Genomic DNA, 20,644 nt, shown 5'->3' on the forward strand with positions numbered 1-20,644 from the left:
TTCATATTATTTATCTATTTACAATACTTGTATACTGCTCCATATGTAGAACAGATTTTGTAGCAGTGAACGTAAAAGGTAAAATAGTAAAAGAATAAAAAGATTAAAACACCATATTAAAATTATGCTTTTAAAAAACAGAATGCCAATAAAGCTGTGGCTGGTCATTTAAGGAACAACTATTACAACTATTTAGGACCACACTGTAATTTTGTACCTTCTGAAATATGAATCTATAATTTCAGCATAAATCTTTCTCCATTCTCTGAGCCAATCTGGGATATTTAAATACAAAATATCCCATGAATGTGGCCTGCCAGGAACAGGTCCTAGAGAACAAACTTGGTCCATTTCAAATTGTGTCTGCTCTTTCCTTTAGAGAAGTATAGCAAACAACAATAAAAATACAGTAGAACCTATCTCCAACAATACAGCTGATTTCCTAGCTTTATGTCAAAGATCCAGCATTGTAATTTTAGTTTTGTGTGCCTACCCATGGCCCTAAGGTGTTAACACATTAGCTGCTTCTGCTGCTATGTCCAAAACGCCCACCACCTGTAGCTTGGGAGATGCATACATAAAGTTAGTGTGAAGTGCACTGCTACTCAGTATTGGATCTCAATTTACCTTTTGTGAGCCAGTACTGAGAGGAGGATAGCCATGTATCCCACTTTATAGTGCTCCATTTGAAGGGCTGACAGAGGACAGTCCTCCATTTGAAGATATCCTCTATTTGGAAGGCTGTCCAGTCCAAGTCTGGTTAAAGGATAAAGAGGAGAGCAGGTTCATTGCAGTTGCCCATCAACACTTTGCCCCTGGACAGCAGACTGAGCTGCAACACCGGTCACCTATCACAATCTCCTCCACTATGGTGGTGAGATGTATTGTAGTTCTGTTTCAATTGTAGTAATTAATTCTAAATTTGCATCTATACATACAAATTAGAATTTTAAGCAAATCTGTGTCTCCTTTTCCCTGTTTTTCGATGATGCATAATTGGTCACCTTGATACACGAAACACCTTGATACACCTTGGTCACCAAAGATACAAGAAACACATTGTCTAAGATGATCAATTGTTTTCTTATGCTGGACTAGGAACTGCATGTGTAAATGAATTTTTTTAGCAGTTTATGAGTGTGTAAGGCTTCAAGGAACCTTTTTATTAATTGCAGCAGGTTGACTCATAAAACTTCTGTGAAAGGTTGCATACACCTACAGTGACACTTGCATAAAGATAAATTTTTGTTACCTTCTATAATGCTTAATGTGCACATTACAGGCTCCTGGTATAGTATTTTTGACCATTAATCTCCACACTGCCTAAGATGAATATTTAATAATCACTAAGGGATGAACTCTCATTTGCTATTAAATATCTAGAGCAGAGATATCAATAACATGAACACCTGTAAAACTTGCAGATAGAATTTTAGGGACAGCAACATACAACTGCCAAAAGCACCACTTAGGAGACAATCAGGCTCTGACCCCAATATCAAAATGAATCTGATGAACTCCACACACATATATCTGAGTGGCATCCTGATAGAGCCAGCAGAATAATATGTCTCTGTATGAGTAGTGATGGCAGAGAGACAGAGCTGTGGTCCTCATTCAAAAGGTGTGTATTCTTATTCTCAGCTATTACATTAGTAATGCAGTGTAATAAATAATTTCCCACTCAAGGGTGGCATACATGGAGTTACCCCATTTTATAACTGCAACAGTCCTCCAAGTTAGGTTAGGCTAGCCCAGCCTTGCCCAACCTGGCACTCTCCAGATATGTTGGACTACAACTACCATAATCCCTAGCCAGCATAGGAGATGAAGTCTCCTAGGCTAGGAGATGAAGTCTGGGCTAAGGTTATGGAGTGTTATGGATCCACTCAGTAGCCACCCAGCCCCAACTGCAGAGACACAGCCACCATTGAAGTGCCAGGCTCCAGCCACAAGCATGAGCTCTTTAAAGAGGTCCTCCTCACCCAAGGAAGGAAGAGCCTGGCATGGACATCAGTACCTGCAACAACTCACATGAGTTCAGTCTGGAGCTGACCATTGTCCAAGCAACTTCTCAGCCTTCGAGCTGTCTGAGATCCTGCAGCCCATGTCTGACTGACTCTCTGACCTGCTCCCTCCACATCCAACCCAACTAACTGCTACAATTCATCTGTCCCATCTGGCTTGGCATGATCATTGAAGACTTCAGATCATCCCATGTAGCCCTGACTGTGATCAGAAGAAGATACCCAGAAAACTGCAACATATTTGCTCAACTACTACTGTAGACAACTACTGTAGCACCACTGGGCTGTTTCCAAGATTAGAGCAGCTCAAAGGCAACCTCATGTAGGAGCTGACAGACGTGCCTTGTGTTAAAGGTCATACCTTATTTGAATGATGTATCTTTCACTCCAGAATACCACACTTCCATTGCACATGTTCATTATACTGAGCATCATAGCTCCAGAGTATCCCTTATTTTTCTGAACATTTGATCTAGAAATCCTAACTTTTCCTTAGCAAGACTTTTGAATTAGAATGCCATGTTTTCTGTGGCTAGACAATACTGAACTACTTTACAGGGCTGTTGAAAGATGTAATGCACCCAACCTTCCCCCATTTCTAGAAATGTCTCTGAACAAAGAGCATGCTCAGACATCAACATACAGAAAAAAAGAACTGAATACACATCCAAGGCTGACTCATCACCCTCAGCCATTTATGGGTGGCTTTGGGCCATTCACTGACTATCGGCTTGGCCTACCTCACAGGGTTGTTGTGAGGATAAAATGGAGAGGAGGAGGATCATATACACTGCCTTGGGCTCCTTGGAGGAACGGTGGGATATAAATGTAACAAGTACATAATAAATATTACTTCAGGCTTACCCAAGCCTGCTGATACCCCTCTCTTGTGCATGAATGGTGCTATTTTGGCTACATAAGGAGCAACATTCGGAGATTTTAGTTTGTGATTAGCACCCTTTCCCCCCTTTTTATTTTCTAATGACCTCCCCTCCTGTCATGGATCTGTCACAAAAAGCTGGTGGCACAGTTCTCAATGTGCTCAAAATGATTACTGAAGAAAGTGACTATTCTCTCTCTCTCTCTCTCTCTCTCTCTCACACACACACACACACACACACACACACAAAAGCAAAAGCTGTCTTGTCTTGGAGCTGCAAGCCCCAGGCAATTAAGCATGTTGCATAGAAGGAAATTAGGAATCCAGAGAATTAAACACATAATATGTTGTCTCTGTGTATATTTTCTGTTCATGTGTTTTTATGTAAATGGATTTTAACCACTGTATATTGCATTTTTAATGTTTTTTAATCTTTGTAAACTGCCCAGAGAACTTTGGCTATGGGGTGGTATAGAAATAATAGTAATAGTAGTAGTAGTAGTAGTAGTAGTAGTAGTAATAATATAAGATGACTCAGCCTCATGTTAAATAGGTACATGCAGGAATCACCTGGAGAACACATGGTAAGGTCATCCCTGGCACTGATTAGTCAGCTTGACTTTCCCTCTCTGGGAGTTGCCCAACCCCATTAGAAATACCTTTGTTTGTGAAATCTTCCTTTGGGCAGTATCCAGTTATGTCATTCTGCTAGTACAAAAGACATTGTGCTAGCAGAAACTAGGTTCTGAACTATTCACAAGAGGGGAATCCAACTAAAGTTATGCGTGTGCAAGTGTGGTTGTGCAACCGGTTGCACATTATGCTTGCACAACTGGTTGCACATTACCTTTGTGCAACTGCTTGCACATTGCACTCGTGGAACCACTTGAACAATGCACTTGTGCAACTACTTGGGCAACCACTTGCACAAGTGTAATACACAACATGCACAATGGAAATATTCAGCAGAACTCTGCAAGTGCTATTTGAGTTTGTGGAATGACACCATTGGAAATTGCCCTTTGTTTTCAAGCAGCTGGCAGAGTCAAGACAAGGCTGACCCATGCTTGCAGGTTGTTCCCACCCCACCCCCGCCCTGCAAACTGTCCATAAGCTGCTTTGGTGAGTTATTCTTAGGGTTTAAGGTTCCTGATAAGTTTGAATTAGCTAATTCTTTGTTTCTTTTTATTTTAAAAACTTCTGGCCATTTCTGAACATCTTTCTGCTTGGTTCTTGAATGAATATACTCAACTGGAAACTGAAGATGATTCAGTTCTTTTGTCTAGCCTGAAGTTGGCTTTACACAGCCCATCTAGACCAGGTGGTACATTCTACCACAGTTTTAAGGCGTTTAAAGGAAGCTCTGGGAAAAGTGTCTAGCCTTTCCCATGACTATGAGCCATAAACCTGGATTCTCACATATCCAGGATATAAGAGGTATTATTAACTATGCCAGTGGTGGCATATGCCTATGCCTCTTCTGAAAGGTGCAACAAAGGGTGTCTTGAAGCCTGTCCTACCTCGCCTGGTTAGAGATGTAGACCTTTGTTTGCCACATAAAGGCAAGAGAAGGTATGTGAGGCAAGAGAAGGTATGTGAGGCACTTAGTGCAATATAAATGCTAAGTATTAGTATTAAATATAGTGCTGGGATTGTAAGAAAAATGGACCCGTACAATGTTCCACATTGCCAGTCTCTTTTTTAAACTGGGTCACTTCACATATATGTGTGCACCATTAGCACACCAGGGATTTCTGGCCTGGGCAGGTGCTGCATTATTAAATACATAGAGGTTGGGAGGGTGGACTCTTAAATTAGTCACTGGATCTGTGAAATGCTGTAGGGGTAAGCTTTCTACCATGCTGACATCATATTTAAATTGAACTTAAGGCAATGTATAGGTGCTCAACTCTAAATCTTGATGATGATTCTGTTCTGTGTGGCTCAGTGAGTAGAACATTTGGCTTAGAGGTAGGTAATCCAGTATCAATCCTTCCTCAGAACCAAACTACATGTTACACTAATTGTGTAGCGTGCAGCTTTTTATTTACTCTAATGTAAGCATGTGCAGCTTCAATTCAGATCAGGACCAGTGTGCAATGGGAAGTTTAATCCTCCCACACTGTGTGTGTGTGTTTTTTAAACATACACCCCCCCTCGGAATATCAGGAAAAGAACAGTGGGGAGGTATAATCTTCCCCTCCCATTGCACAGTACTCTTGATCTGAATTGGGGCTGTGCGTGCTTACACTACAGTATTTTTTATTTATTTATTCATTTCATTTCTATACCACCCAATAGCCGAAGCTCTCTCAGTAAATAAAAGCCAGACTTTGAGGTGCATGCTATGTGATTAGCATGTACCTCCTAAAGCCTTGTGTGGCGCAGAGTGGTAGGTGGTAGTACTGCAACTGAAACTCTCCCCATGACCTGAGTTCGATCCCAGCGGAAGCTGGGTCTCGGGTAGCCGGCTCAGGTCGACTCGGCCCTCCATCCTTCCGAGGTCAGTAAAATGAGTACCCAGCTTGCTGGGGGAAAGGTAGTCATTACTGGGGAAGGCAATGGCAAACCACCCTGCTATAGTCTGCCATGAAAACGCCATCGTAAGCAGGCGTCCCTCTAGGGGTCAGTATTCTCAGGAATGACCCGGTGCTTGCACAGGAGGAACCTTTCCTTTCCTATGTGATTAGCATAGTGTGTCATTTGGCTCTCACCTCTGAAGCTCATTTGATGACCTTGGGGAAGTCACTATATTCCTCTGTTTTGAGCTCCTAGGAGGAAAGTTGTATAAAAATGTAGTGCTAAAAGCATTCGTGGTCCTTCTGAAAATGCTTGAAAATAAATTAAAAGCATAACACTATGTTATATGGATTTTGGCCCCTTAAAGCTGGCATGGGGAACCTCCAGGACATGGGGCAAATATGGTCCATGGGGATTCCCCAACCAGCCCACCAGCTCCTTCCCCAGTGGCCACCCCCTCCCCCAGGCAGGGAAAACCTCTTACCAGTGGAGGCTGGTAGCTCTGATGTCAGTGGGGTGTGAATCTGCTCTGGACTTCAGTCAGAACCAGTCCAAACTCTATCAATCCAAAGTGCTTCACACCTTGGATAGCTCCTTTAGAGTTCTGACTGGCACTGCCCCATTGACAATGGAGCCACCAGCCTCCACTGCCTTTTACCTCTGACCAGCAGCTGATTGGCGTTTCCTCCTGCTGTTTCTCCCTGCTGCCCTGCAGGGAAAACCTCTTATCTCCAATCAGCAGCTGATCTTTCCTTCTGAAGAGGGGGCCCAACATTCATCCCCATTGTGGTGCACTGAGTAGGGAGGTTTAAACCTCCCTCTCTGGCACACCATGATGGGGATGAAAATGCTCCCCCTCCTCAGCTGATTTGCACATATGTGTGTGTGTGTGTGTGTGTGTGTGTGTGTGTATGAGGGGGAGAGAGAGAGAGAGAGAGAATTAATGGTGTGTACTTGTCTGTGTGAATGGTGTGTGAGAGAGTGGGAGGGCCACACCCACTGATGGCATGTAGCCCTTGGGAGGTTTCCAGAGTGGCAATCAAGCCCTCGAACCCAAAAAAAGGTTCCCTACCCATGCCTTAAAGAACAGAGCCCATAGGGCTTAGGTCTTTTCCTTTATACACAATGCCTTCACTCTGAAAATACGCTGGTTTGGAAAAGAAGAGGTGCATGTTAAAAATGCTATGGCTAGTGGGCCATGTTTATGGTTGCTGATGGTTCCAGTCTGCTATTCAGGGTCTTTTCTAGACCTGCCAGGCGTAACAGCATCTGGAGCAACAGATGGGCTGCAATAGGTTTACAAGGAAATAATTGCATCAGGGCATCCAGCTGGTACTGTATGAGTGGTTTATAATCAGGGGAGGGGGGACTCCAAAAGGACATTTGTTATCCCTTTAATATTCAAATCTGGCAATGCCATGAGCATTGAAATGTAAGACAACAGTTCTATGAAAAACCTAGAGGCTGTGGACAAATTGCGACAGGATGGGGTGTGATGTGTATATTTCCAAAATTACTGTCAGGGTTATAGGTAGGAAAACCCAGTGGAAAAATTGATGGAGGCATCTTTCAGAAGACTGGAAGGATGGATTAGAAAGGCTGTTTTATAGCCCAAGACAAGGACACATGAGTAAGAGGTTCACAGGCAGTGGTGTAGTGGTAAATGTTGTTGAGCAGCTTGTCATCATGACAGTCCCCATAGCCGTGCCTCCAAGAAGAGTCCAAACCTGCAGGCAGATGTGTTGATCCATATCAACAAATCGCTTCTAGCAGTTTTCATCTCCACCAGGAGCAGCTCTTTGATAATTGCCCAAAATACTTTGCATTACAACATGGAGCAATATATTGTTGCTGGGAAAATCCACTTCACCCCAGTTACTGTGAGGATTGCAGCTAAGCTCAGAGGGAACAGGGAAGCCAGAGGGGGGTGGCAGGTGACATCAGCGTCCCTGCTAATAAAGAAGCGCTGGCACTGTGTCCCTCTGAGCCCTGGCTCCACTACACCACTGTTCATAGGACCATATGTACATGTCCCGGCACTGCATTTGTTCCCTTGTGGAAGGTCCCAACTCTAGCACAAACACTGGTATGCGCCCTTCCTACTGGCTCTCTTCTGTGCCAGTTCTCTTATGACATAGATAAGCCATGTGTAAGACACATGTGTCCCCAGAGCAGTGAGATCAACCTATTCAATGTGGGTGGGTCATGGGGAGGGGCTTGACTCCGCCTTCCTCCCCAGAGCAAGGTAATCTTGCTTCCCCAGCTGCCTTTATGCTCCCTGAGTCTCTTGGCTTCCCACTCCCTTGAGTGTCATCTTCTGATGACCTCACCCATTCCAACCAGCCTCCTGCTGTCCTCTCCAAGATCCTGCTGCCTTCCTTCTTTCTCTCTAGCAGGATGGCCAGAGAATTGGAATCACCCCAGCAATTGCCTCTCCCAGGTGTTTCTTAGGGTGCTCCTTTGTGCACCACACAAGGGGCTGTCAGTGAGGGACAGAGGTCAGGATGTTGGCAGAGACAGGTGGAAAAGTAAATGCTAGTCCTTTAAATGGTATTCTGTGACCTGCTAATTCATAGAATCATAGAATAGTAGGGTTGGAAGGGGCCCACAAGACCATCCAGTCCAACCCCCTGCTCAATGCAGGAATCCAAGACAGAGCATCCCTGACAGATGGCTGTTCAGCCTCATCTTGAATGCCTGCAGTGCAGGAGAGCCCACCATCTCCCTAGGTAATTTGTTCCATATTGCTCTAACAGTCAGGACGTTTCTCCTGATGTTCAGCCAGAACCTGGCGTCCTGTAACTTGAGCCCATTATTCCATGTCCTGCACTCTGGGATGATCGAGAAGAGATCCTGGCCGTCCTCTCTGTGACAACCTTTCATTACTTCAAGAGCGCTATCATATCTCTCCTCAGTCTTCTCTTCTCAAGGCTAAACATGCCCAGTTCTTTCAGTCTCTCATAGGGCTTTGTTTCCATTCCCCTGATCATCTTCGTTGCCCTCCTCTGAACCCTCTCCAGTTTGTCTGCATCCTTCTTAAAGTGTGGTGCCCACAACTGGACACAGTACTCCAGATGAGGCCTAACCAGTGCTGAGTAGAGGGGAACCAGTACTTCCCGGGATTTGGAAGCTATGCTTCCATTAATGCAGCCCCAAAATGCATTTGCCTTTTTTCTGCAGCCATATCACATTGTTAGCTCATATTCAACTTGTGATCGACAACAATTCCGAGATCCTTCTCACTTGTAGTATTGTTGAGCCAAGTATCTCCCATCTTGTAATTGGTTGTGAAGCTCAGAGTAGCAGCAAAATCCTGCATGGCTCTTCTTTAGCAATGGGACAGAGCAGGACACTTTCTCCACTAGTCCAATAAAGGGTGAGATGTCAGCTATTGCTGTATAAACAGTAGTGGCTGTATCCAGCTCCTCGGGACAGGGAGTAAGAGAGTCTAAGGGTGAACACAGGTAACCATATGAAGAGGTACTTGCAAATAAGTCATTCATTTGCACTTGGCCTGTCAAGCAGTAGGGAGAATCCTAGTACATCTCTGGACTAGGAATGGTAAGATCCAGGAATGGAATGGTAAGATTCTCCTCGACACATGGCAGGACAATGCAGACAACCGGCTTACCAAGTGATTTTGTCCATAGTTGTTGTTCAGTCGTTAAGTCGTGTCCGACTCTTCATGACCCCATGGACCATAGCACGCCAGGCCTTCCTGTCCTCTGCTCTCTCCCGGAGTGTGCTGAAGTTCATATTCATTGCATCGGTGATGCTATCTAGCCACCTCATCCTCTGCTGTCCCCTTCTCCTTTTGCCTTCAATCTTTCCCAGCATCAGGGTCTTTTCCAGGGAGTTTTCTCTTCGCATTAGGTGGCCAAAATATTTGAGCTTCAGCTTCAGTATCTGTCCTTCCACTGAGCAGTCAGGGTTGATTTCCTTTAGGATGGACTGATTTGACCTCCTTGCAGTCCAGGGGACTTGTAAGAGTCTTCTCCAGCACCACAGTTCAAAAGCATCATTCTTCGGCGCTCAGCCTTCCTTATAGTCCAGCTCTCACAGCCATACATTACTACTGGGAAAACCATAGCTTTGATTAGACGGACCTTTTGATGTCTCTGCTTCTTACTATGCTGTCTAGGTTTGCCATAGCTTTCCTCCCAAGGAGCAAGTGTCTTTTAATTTCATTGCTACAGTCACCATCTGCGGTGATCTTGGAGCCCAAGAAAATAAAATCTGTCACTGCTTCCATTTCTTCCCCTTCTATATGCCAGGAAGTGATGGGGACAGATGCCATGATCTTCGTTTTTTTAATGTTGAGTTTCAAACCAGCTTTTGCACTCTCCTCTTTCACCCTCAACAAGAGGCTCTTTAGATCCTCTTCGCTTTCTGCCATTAGGGTGGTATCATCTGCGTATCTGAGGTTGTTGATAATTCCCCCAGCAATCTTAATTCCGACCTGTGATTCATCCGACCCGGCATTTCTCATGATGTACTCTGCATATAAGTTAAATAAGCAGGGCGACAATATGCAGCCTTGTCGTATTCCTTTCCCAATTTTGAACCAATCGGTTGTTCCATGTCCAGTTCTCACTGTTGCTTCTTGACCCTCATACAGGTTTCTCAGGAGACAGGTAAGGTGGTCTGGTACTCCCATCTCTTTAAGGATTTGCCACAGTTTGTTGTGATCCACACAATCAAAGGCTTTAGTGTAGTCAATGAAGCAGAAATAGACATTTTTCTGGAATTCTCTTGCTTTCTCCATGATCCAGCGAATGTTGGCAATTTGATCTCTAGTTCGTCTGCCTCTTCGAAACCCAGCTTGAACTTCCGGTAGTTCTCGGTTCACATACTGCTGAAGCCTAGCTTGTAGGATTTTGAGCATCACCTTGCTGGCATGTGAAATGAGCGCAATTGTACGGTAGTTTGAACACTCGTCCCATGGCAAGCGACGCTAACGAGAAAAGGAGTCCAAGATGGGTGGGAGCTTTTAAAAAAGGAAATTCTAAAGGCACAATTACAAACAATTCCAACAAGAAGAAAAGGTGGAAGACAACAGAAGAAGCCAATGTGGCTTCACAAAAAGCTTAGGGATGACCTGAAAACAAGACACATATATGAAGTGGAAAGAACGCCAAGTAACAAAGGAAGAGTACAGGCAGGTAGCACAGAATTGCAGGGGTGGTGTCAGGAAGGCTAAAGCTGAGGATGAGCTGAGGTTAGTGAGGGATGCTAAAAACAACAAAAAGGCTTTCTTCAGTTACGTGCATAGTAAAAGGCAGAGGAAAGAAATGGTTGTTCAGCTATTAAATAAGGATGGCAAAACGATAACAGATGACAAAGAAAAGGCAGAGGTGCTCACTTCCTACTTTGGCTCAGTCTTCTCCCAAAAGAGGGTCTATGACCCCCCTGGCAAAGGCAAAGTACAGGCTGAAGGGGCAGGATTGCACCTTGAGATTGATAGGCATATGGTCAAGGAACACCTAATTACTTTGAATGAGTTCAAATATCCAGGGCCAGATGAACTGCTTCCTAGAGTAATAAAGGAACTGGCAGAAGAACTCTCAGAACCGCTGTCTATTCTGTTTGAGAAATCATGGAGGACGGGTGAAGTGCCAGATGACTGGAGGAGGGCTAATGTTGTTCCTACCTTCAAAAAGGGTAAAAAGGAGGAACCTGGGAACTACAGACCAGTCAGTCTGACATCAATCCCTGGGAAAATTCTGGAGCAGATGATAAAGCAATCCATCTGGAAGCACCTTGAAAACAATGCAGTGATTACTCAAAGCCAACATGGATTTGTCAAAAACAAGTCCTGCCACATGAATCTGATCTCATTTTTTGATCAAGTAACCTCCCTTGTGGGCCGTGGGAATGCTGTGGACATCATATACCTCGACTTCAGCAAAGCTTTCGACAAAGTGCCCCATGATCTCCTGATGAGCAAACTAGCTCAAAGTGGGCTAGATGAAACAACCATCCGGTGGATCCACAGTTGGCTACAGAATCGGACTCAAAGCGTGCTTATCAATGGGACCTTCTCAAATGGGGGAGAGGTAATGAGTGGGGCACCACAGGGCTCAGTCCTGGGCCCAGTGCTCTTCAACATTTTTATTAATGACTTGGAGGAGGAGGTGCAGAGAATGCTGATCAGATTTGCAGATGACACAAAATTGGGTGGGATAGCTAATACTTTGGAAGACAGAAACAAAATTCAAAGTGATCTTGATAGACTGGAGCGCTGGGCAGAAAACAACAGAATGACATTTAATAGGGATAAATGCCAAGTTCTTCACCAAGGAAAAAGAAACCAAATGCACAGTTATAAGATGGGGGATACGTGGCTCAACAACACTACAAGCAAGAAGGATCTTGGAATTGTTGTCAATCACAAGCTGAATATGAGCCAACAATGTGATGTGGCTGCAAAAAAGGCAAATGCTCTTTTGGGCTACATTAATAGAAGCATAGCTTCCAAATCCTGGGAAGTACTGGTTCCCCTCTACTCAGAACTGGTTAGGCTTCATCTGGAGTACTGTGTCTAGTTCTGGGCACCACACTTTAAGAAGGATGCAGACAAACTGGAGAGGGTTCAGAGGAGGGCAACAAAGATGATCAGGGGACTGGAAACAAAGCCCTATGAAGAGAGCCTGAAAGAACTGGGCATGTTTAGCCTCGAGAAGAGAAGACTGAGGGGAGATAGGATAGCGCTCTTCAGCTACTTGAAAGGTTGTCACAGAGAGGAAGGCCAGCATCTCTTCTTGATCATCCCAGAGTGCAGGACACGGAATAATGGGCTCAAGTTACAGGAAGCCGGATTCCAGCTGAACATCGGGGAAAACATCCTGACTGTTAGAGCAATACGACAATGGAACCAATTACCTAGGGAGGTGGTGGGCTCTCCCACACTGGAAGCGTTCAAGACGAGGCTGGACAGCCATCTGTCAGGGATGCTTTGACTTGGATTCCTGCATTGAGCAGGGGGTTGGACTTGATGGCCTTGTAGGCCCCTTCCAACCCTACTATTCTATGATTCTATGACTCTTTGGCATTGCCCTTCTTTGGAATTGGAATGTAAACTGACCTTTTCCAGTCTTGTGGCCACTGTGGAGTGTTCCAAATGTGTTGGCATATTGAGTGCAGCACTGTAACAGCATCATCTTTTAGGATTTTAAATAGCTCAGCTGGAATACTGTCATCTCCGCTAGCTTTGTTGTTAGTAATGCTTCCTAAGGCCCACTTGACTTCACTATCTCTGCGTCAAGGATGAAAGTGGGAAGGGGTTGACAGCAGATGCCGAACATGTCGAAAAGCTGATGGAATACCAGCAAAATATTGGGGGCTTCTATATTTTATTATAACATTTCCAAAGTACATTCAATAAGTTATAACAATGCATTTGTATGATCTACATTTATATGGATGAAGATGTCTATTTTCAGTAAATGACTGAATGTGGACTGTTTTCATCAAATACTTACGTTGTTACTGTGTTCTTTAGTCATTATATAATGAATCAAAATAGATTATGTGTATATTTTATTTTGTCATCAGCAGAATAGTTATGCTGGGAGTATAATGTTGTGTGAGTAACAGTAAAACATATAATTCATCCTTAGTCCAAGATTCTTTTAAAAAATCCATACAGTTCAAGACAGGCCCAGGGTAACAAATGGATTCAGTTCCTGAAGTAGAGTTGAGAAAGTCTGTACTACAATTCTGACATTGCCTGCATTTCTACAGTATGGAAGGACACCTGCCTGGTATTTTGGAAAATTAGAATATTAGATGTAGGGGCAAAGAGAAATATGACACTTGTCTTCGTGAATAATAGATCTAATCTCAATGAGAGCTCATGAATGGAAAGCCTTAATACTGCTAGAATTGATGGCAGTCCTAATGGCCACAGAAGCAATGATGGGATATCACACGGCAGAAGGCATTAGGAAAGGATTTCTTGCTGTGTTAGAAGGCATATGGTGTCTACTGGGACCCTGCAAAATTATTAAGCAATTTCCTAACACAGTATACGGAGCAGCCCATTCTCGGGGATGACCACCATTAACAACAAAGCACACAAGTAAAGGCAGAATTCCAATACTGTGTTTGAAATTTTTTTCAAAGTTGCCAGTGCAAACTGATATGCACATATTTGTGCTATTAATAAGAGCCACACACTACAAGAATATCGACATTAGTGCAGGATGGTGGCTCTGGTTTCGGTGGTTTCATTCTGGATTTCAGTCAGAACCAGCCAGAACTCTAGAGGAGCTATACATAGTGCCAAACCCATTTTGGGGCTAGGATTAAACACTTTGGATAACTCTTTTAGTGTTCTGGCCGGTTCTGACTAAAACCCAAATTGGAGTCACAGCCCCACCAAAATGGGAGTCACCAGCCTCCACTGATCTACATTCATCAATATCCCTTAATTCAGGGTGCAATCCTGTGGTCCCTGGGACATGGCCATAGGATAAAGTGAAACTCCCTCTCCACCTGCAGAGAAGGAGGTCTGCCCATGCAAGCTTCCTCTGTGCAGTGGTGGGAAGGTCTACCATCATTGCTTCTCTGCCATCCTACTCTGATGGTGGAGACTGGTGAAAGGGAGACATCCCAGGCACGTCAGGAGCAGACTGGGGGAGGCTTGGTATCAGTGGAGGTTGGTGGCTCCAATTTTGGTGGGGCTGTGAACCCATTCTGGGTTTCAGTAGGAACCAGTCAAAACTGTAAAGGAGCCATCGAAAGTGCCATCCCCCCAAATCAGTTTGGCACCTTGGATAGTTCCTTTAGAGTTCTGGCTGATTCTGACTGAAACCCAGAGTGCATTTATAGCCTCACTGAAACTGGAGCCACCGGCCTCCACTGCTTGATATCCAAAGCCTCCTCTCCCCCGCCCCCAAGGGGGTGGGGGGGTGGAAATGCCAGCCCTGGAACCTGCATAGTTTAGTACCCTCCCATTGAGAGCAACGGGAAGGGGAAGTTTAAAAAGAACAAAAGCCCTCCCTCCCCATCACCACGAAAGGAAACATGCAGCTCCCCTCACTTTCTGCCCTGCTTGCACAAGCCTGGCAGGGCATCAGAAGTGGTAATTTCTCTGCCACTTCTTCTCCCTTTACCATTAGATTGCTCTGTCTGCAGCAAGTATGCTGGATATTTGTAGACCAGCTTTCTCCAACCTGGCACTGTCCAGATTCGTTGGACTACAACCCCCATCATCCCCAGCCAGCATGACCCAAGACTGTGCTGGTGGGCACTGTATTCCAACACATCTGGAAGGCACCAGGATGGGGAAGGTTGTTGTAGACCAAACGAGTCATACAAGAGTGGCAAGTTTAAACATCTTCAGCACTGTGTTTGAAAGACGTCGCTTCAAGAGAACTGCCCTTCATTGTGTCATCTGCTCTAGCCATTTCAGGAAAACCTCCATGAATTAGAAACATTGGCAGGAGTTGTACCCACCAATCACTGATGCCATTCTAGACTGCAGACCATGAGAATCTCCTAAATGTGGCCAGCCAATTCAAACAGAAACCTGAATCAAAAGAAAAGACTATCTGGAGCAGAGAAATCCAGCCAGCCTTTGTTCTGTTCTTTTAAAAATTAGAACCTAATTATATCAGTTCCAAAGAAAAAGGAAAGATAAAGCAGTCTGTGTAATGCATCGACTAGTCTGATGGATTCCTACTAGAGATGTTGCCAACAATTCAAACCTCCTGATGATTATGATTGTCATAGGTCCCTATCTGCTACCTGCAATATTGCCTATGAAGTGAAGTGTGCAGTAACGAGCAATGCAATGCCATCCCCCTTACCACTTTGTGACTTAGCAATGTTTGATGTATACAGGCATGAGCTCTACCACCGAGCATGGAAATGCCCAGCTAGCCATCATATCATCTGCTCTAAAGAAGCAGGAAAAGCCCCTTCACCTACAGCAGGGGTGGCCAGCATTGCCAATAGTGAGGGGTGAGGGATGTTGTAGGCCAAAACAACTGGAGGGCCATACATCGCTCACCCTTGCCCTGCATCACACTGCAGATCTTATCACCCTATCAGCCTCATCACATTGTGGACAATATTCTGACAAAAGCGAACCTTGTCCCTATTCATTTCCATCCGTTATCTTTCTGTGGCTTGGATATTGTGTTATTGCCTTAGGGTGCAATCCTAAGGCCGCTAGTCAGTGGCTAGATGGCCATAGGATTGGTTGGTTCCTGGAGAACTGACCTCTGCCCCCCTCCTGCGCCACCGCATAGGCAGTGCGGATTGGGCCAGGGCTCCCCGCTCGGAAGAGCAGCGCAGATGGGGCGGGGAGGTCAGAAGTGCCAGTACGACACTTCCTATGTGTCGTCCAGCCACACCTCCCCCTGCTCCGATGCCCCACGGCTAGACAGCCCAAATCGGCTGTCTAGTTGCAAAAGCAGGGCGTCAGGAGCACAGAGGAGATGCGCTCCTCCCCACCCCTCCCGCCCTGCAGTGGATAGGCAGTTGCCCCCAGGGTTGGAGGCGACTGTTGATCCACATAGGATTGCTCCCGTAGACTGTGAACTAGCAGGGGAGAGAGTCTGAAGTTGGGCACAGCCTTTAGGCTCTACTTTTTCTGTCACACCTTCAGATTTGATTTCTATAAGAACATACAGTAAGAGGAGCCATGCTGGATCAAGACCAAAGGTCTGCAGGGATTTTAGATGTACTAGAATGGTATATCTACTGCAGAGGGAAACAAAAGCAAAAGTGTCACTGAGCACAACTGGACAAGACACAGCTTTTTTGAAGCTAGCTGTACATGTCACTGTGAGATGCAGCTACGAATTATTCCATAAACAGAAATTTATGTGGAAAAAAGTTACAATTTCCTCTGTCAGGAACAAATATATGGCAACCTTTGCTTGTCCATGGACACCAGCAAAAACAATTCAGCCAAATCTTTGGCTGAATGTCAGTGTTAAATACGTAGAGCACCATGTGACATTTACTGTCCTGTATCTGGCCCTGTTATTAATGTATCCAAGTATATATCACAACATGATTGTTTTGCTTGGGGGCTGGGAGATATGAGTAGAGCTGAACACCTGACAGACATCTCTGATTCATAAGCTCTCATGAATTGCAGAAATTCTATGGATGGGTCTGTATGGCATTGGTTCAGTACATTAACAGAAAAGCTGGCTGAAGTGTATGTAAAGCTGGTGTCTTACAAACATCCCTGGCATGCTCCTGAGCAACTTGGAGGTAGGGATGTATGGATTTTCTAAAATCCATTCTGTCTGCATTTTTTGGATTGACAGATGCTTTTCATTCTGTCATCCACTCACTGGCAGAATCTTTTGTTTTTCCAATTTCCCAAATTTGTGCAAATTCACATTTGCACAAATTTTCACTTGTGAAAATGTGCAAATCTCCCCCCAAATATGAAAATCCCCCCCAAATCCCCCCAAAATGCATATTTCCATCCTTTAGCCTATGGGGAAAATGTGCATTTTTGGCTGGCTTAAAAAAAAAAAAAAATAGCTATTTTTCTAAGACTAGATTTGTGTCAAATTCCAGAAAGTAAAAAAAAAAAAAAAAAGGTAATTAAGTCCACAGAATCCATGGGAATCGGGAAAAGTCAGTTTGCTGCAGAATCTGCAGGTTGGATTAATTGAAATCCAAACTCATTTGATTCCATTGCAGATTTCTGCAGCATCCCTACTTGGAGGAGATAAATGAAAGTAAATGCATCCCAAGATGGCTGTCCCAACCTTCCATCCACTCAGAGACATGGGAAGGGGCAAAAAAAAACACAGTAAAGTATGGAAACAAGGCCGCTATCTGGCTGGCTTAAAATCAGTTCTGTTGGTTTGTGCTCTGAATGTCCATGCCTAAAAAGGAACTCTGATTTAAAAACTAGGAGGGCCTGTAAAAGAGGGGTAGGCTAACTTCAGCCTTGCAATGTGTTTTCAGTTTCCCTACAACGAGTGTTACATTTGCAGTGCGGGAACTCATAGCTGGAATCTCTTAAACAGTTAAGGCGTAACTCATCTCAATTAAGTGAACGTGAGCGTGCCTTCTTGCACGTGGATGGCTTCACCATTAGGCAGCGTGAGGCTGCTGCCTCAGGCAGTGGATGCTGTGGGATGGTGACAGCCCTCCTCACCATTTCTCCTGAGCCTCTCGCCCACTGTTCCCCTGACACCCCTCTCCCCATTCCCATCCTCCTGAGCCGGCACCCCAACCACAACGGTGCCTGCTTGTTGCTGGCCTGGCCAGGCTGGCTGCCTTGCTGCTGAGAAAGGCCCCTGACTGAGTGACCAGGCAGAGTCAGCCAGCCCAGGCCCTGCACTGTAGCAGGCACTGTGCACGCATGCGCATCCGTTGCTCTGTTCAAAAGTTGCAGCTGGTGCCGCTGCTGTGGCGTTGCTGCGTTTGCTCGAGTGAGCAGCAGGCAGGTTCCACGTGGAGCAGTCAGTGAGCAGCAGAAAGGTTTTCGAGGACAGAGCCATGCATGCCACATGGCTGCCCTCTGCCCACTCAACTAGCCTGCTGCCCTCAGGTGCCTCCAAAGATGCTGTCTCATTGCCGGTGTGGAAGTAAGCTTCAACTGCTGATCTGGTCGGCTTTTGTATGTGGACTTAGGGGATGGGGCGGGGGGCCTCTGGTCTTTTGCCTTAGGCAGCAAATGTTTGGGGCCAGCCCTGGCCTCATCCGGCACTCTTAGCAACAGTCCCAGCAATCAGTAAGTGGTCCACCAGACATTGGTCAGTCATTCACCAGTGGACCTTGCTAAACCTTCTGCTCTCCCATGCCATAAACAGTGGTATTTCACCCAAGGGTGGCCCTACCATGAGTCAAGATGAAGACGCTGCCACATTTGGCAGCAATTTAAGAGGCAGCAAATTTCTCACCACCCTCATGTGGCACAAGCTGACCTGCTCCTCTGGTGTAAGGGAGCGCACAGAGGAGGAATGAGGCCTCTAAAGCCCTGTTCAGATGTTTGAAAACTGTAAGCATGGAGAGGAGATGGGGATGCGCACACGGGCCCTGCCCCCTCCAAGCCTAACCTCCCCCTGTTGACCGTGCCCCCCCCCCCGCCACCCCTGGAGAGTTTCTGAAGGGAAAATCTAACCATGTTCACCTGAGTGCAATTACAGTGCTCCACATTATTATGGGGAGGTTGGGGGGGTGGAGGGCGCCGTGCGCATGTCCCTGTCTCCCTTCCATGTTTACAGTTTTGAACACCTGAAAGGGTCTTAAGTGGGCTTCCTACAAAAATTTGGTTGGCTACTGTGGGAACCGGATGCTGTGCTAGACAGGCCTTTGTTCTGATCTACCTGGTGCCTTCTTATGTTCTTATGTGCACATGCATCCTAGACCAGTCACATCCATGTACAATGTATGCCACTGGCACGACATTGTGTGAGGAGAAGGGAAGCCAGTTTCTGCTTCAGCAGCCAGCCCTAATTTCACTCTTCAGAATCTGTGGGGGCCAACACAGCTAGAAACTAACACCTTGTTAAGAAAAATTATATTAACTCCAGTATATGTGCATTGCTTCCATCTGGTGGTTAGAAATTCATTTTGCAGTCCTAAAAGCTGTAACAACATTACCATCTAATAGCAATTTTCTGAATGCTACACCATTTCCATATGCTAATTTCAAGCGTACAATACTTATTTATTTATTTATTTATTTTTATTACATTTATGCCCCACCTTTCTTCCATTGTGGAACTCAAGGTGGCTACATGTGGTTCCCAGGTGGTCTCCCCTCTAAGCACTGACCAGAGCCAGACCTGCTTAGCTTCAGCAAGGTGGCTGCCTCATGTGCCTTCAGACTATGCCCTGGGACCTTGTTACCTTGCCGTGTGTATGAACTGACCATTCATAATGAATTTCTATTAAATACTGGAATGTAGCTGACAACTGTACCTATTTGGCTAGCAAAGCACTATCTCTGTTTTGCCTTACCCCTATCAGAAAGTATTACTTGAGAACAGAATCTTGGAATTTTTCTAGTGTGCACCAGATTCTGAAAACTCAGAAGGTTTGGGAAACAAGATGTTGCATCACCATTCAAACTGTACACATTAGTAGTGGATTCTGAAATTAATGTTTCAAAACTTAATTGGTAGAATGTGCTGTGAGGCTGATGACTATACTATTTATATTCTGTTTACTACATTTATATCCTGCCTTTCTTCTGAGGAGCTCAGGGAAGCATACATCGTTCTTTCCCTGATATCTTATCCACACAAAAACCATGTGAGAAAGTGACTAACCCATAAACTTCATGGCAGCATTCAGATTTGACACCAGGTAACCCCAACCCTCCCCTTCATCATGGATCACTGCCTTGTTGTGGCGAAGGGGCTTGCGTAACTCAGTGAAGCCATAAGCTATGCCGTGCAGGGCCACCCAAGACGGACAGGTCATGGCAGAGAGTTCTGACAAAATGTGGTCCACTGCAGAAGGAAATGGCAACCCACTCCAGTATTCTTGCCAAGAAAACCCCATGGAACGTATCACAAGGCCAAAAGATATGACGCCGGAAGATGAGCCCCTCAGGTCGGAAGGTGTCCAATATACTACTGGGGAAGAGCAGAGGGAATTTCCAAGTAGTGCCAGAAAGAGTGAAGCAGCTGGGCCAAAGCCGAAAGGACACTCAGCTGTGGATGTGTCTGGTGGTGAAAAGAAAGTCCGATGCTGTAAAGAACAATATTGTTTAGGAAGCTGGAATGTCAGATCAATGAATCAAGGTAAGCTGGAGGTGGTCAAACATGAGATGGCAAGATTGAACATCGACATCTTGGGAATCAGCGAACTAAAATGGACAGGCATGGGCGAATTTAATTCAGGTGACCATCATACTGTGGGCAAGAATCCCTTAGAAGAAATGGAGTAGCACTCATAGTCAACAAAAGGGTGGGAAAAGCAGTACTGGGGTACAATCTCAAAAACGATAGAATGATCTCAGTATGAATCCAAGGCAAACCATTCAACATCACAGTAATTCAAGTCTATGCCCCAACCACTGATGCTGAAGAAGCTGAGGTTGATCGGTTCTATGAAGACCTACAACACCTTCTAGAACTAACACCAAAAAAAGATGTCCTCTTCATCATAGGGGATTGGAATGCTAAAGAAGGAAGTCAAGAAATCACCAGGATAATAGGCAAGCATGGCCTTGGTGTACAAAATAAAGCAGGACAAAGGCTAATAGAGTTTTGCCAAGAGAACA

Source organism: Heloderma suspectum, chromosome 4 (assembly GCF_057233095.1).
Source record: "Heloderma suspectum isolate Gila_16-S chromosome 4, 16-S_ref, whole genome shotgun sequence".
Taxonomy (NCBI): Eukaryota; Metazoa; Chordata; class Lepidosauria; order Squamata; family Helodermatidae; genus Heloderma; species Heloderma suspectum.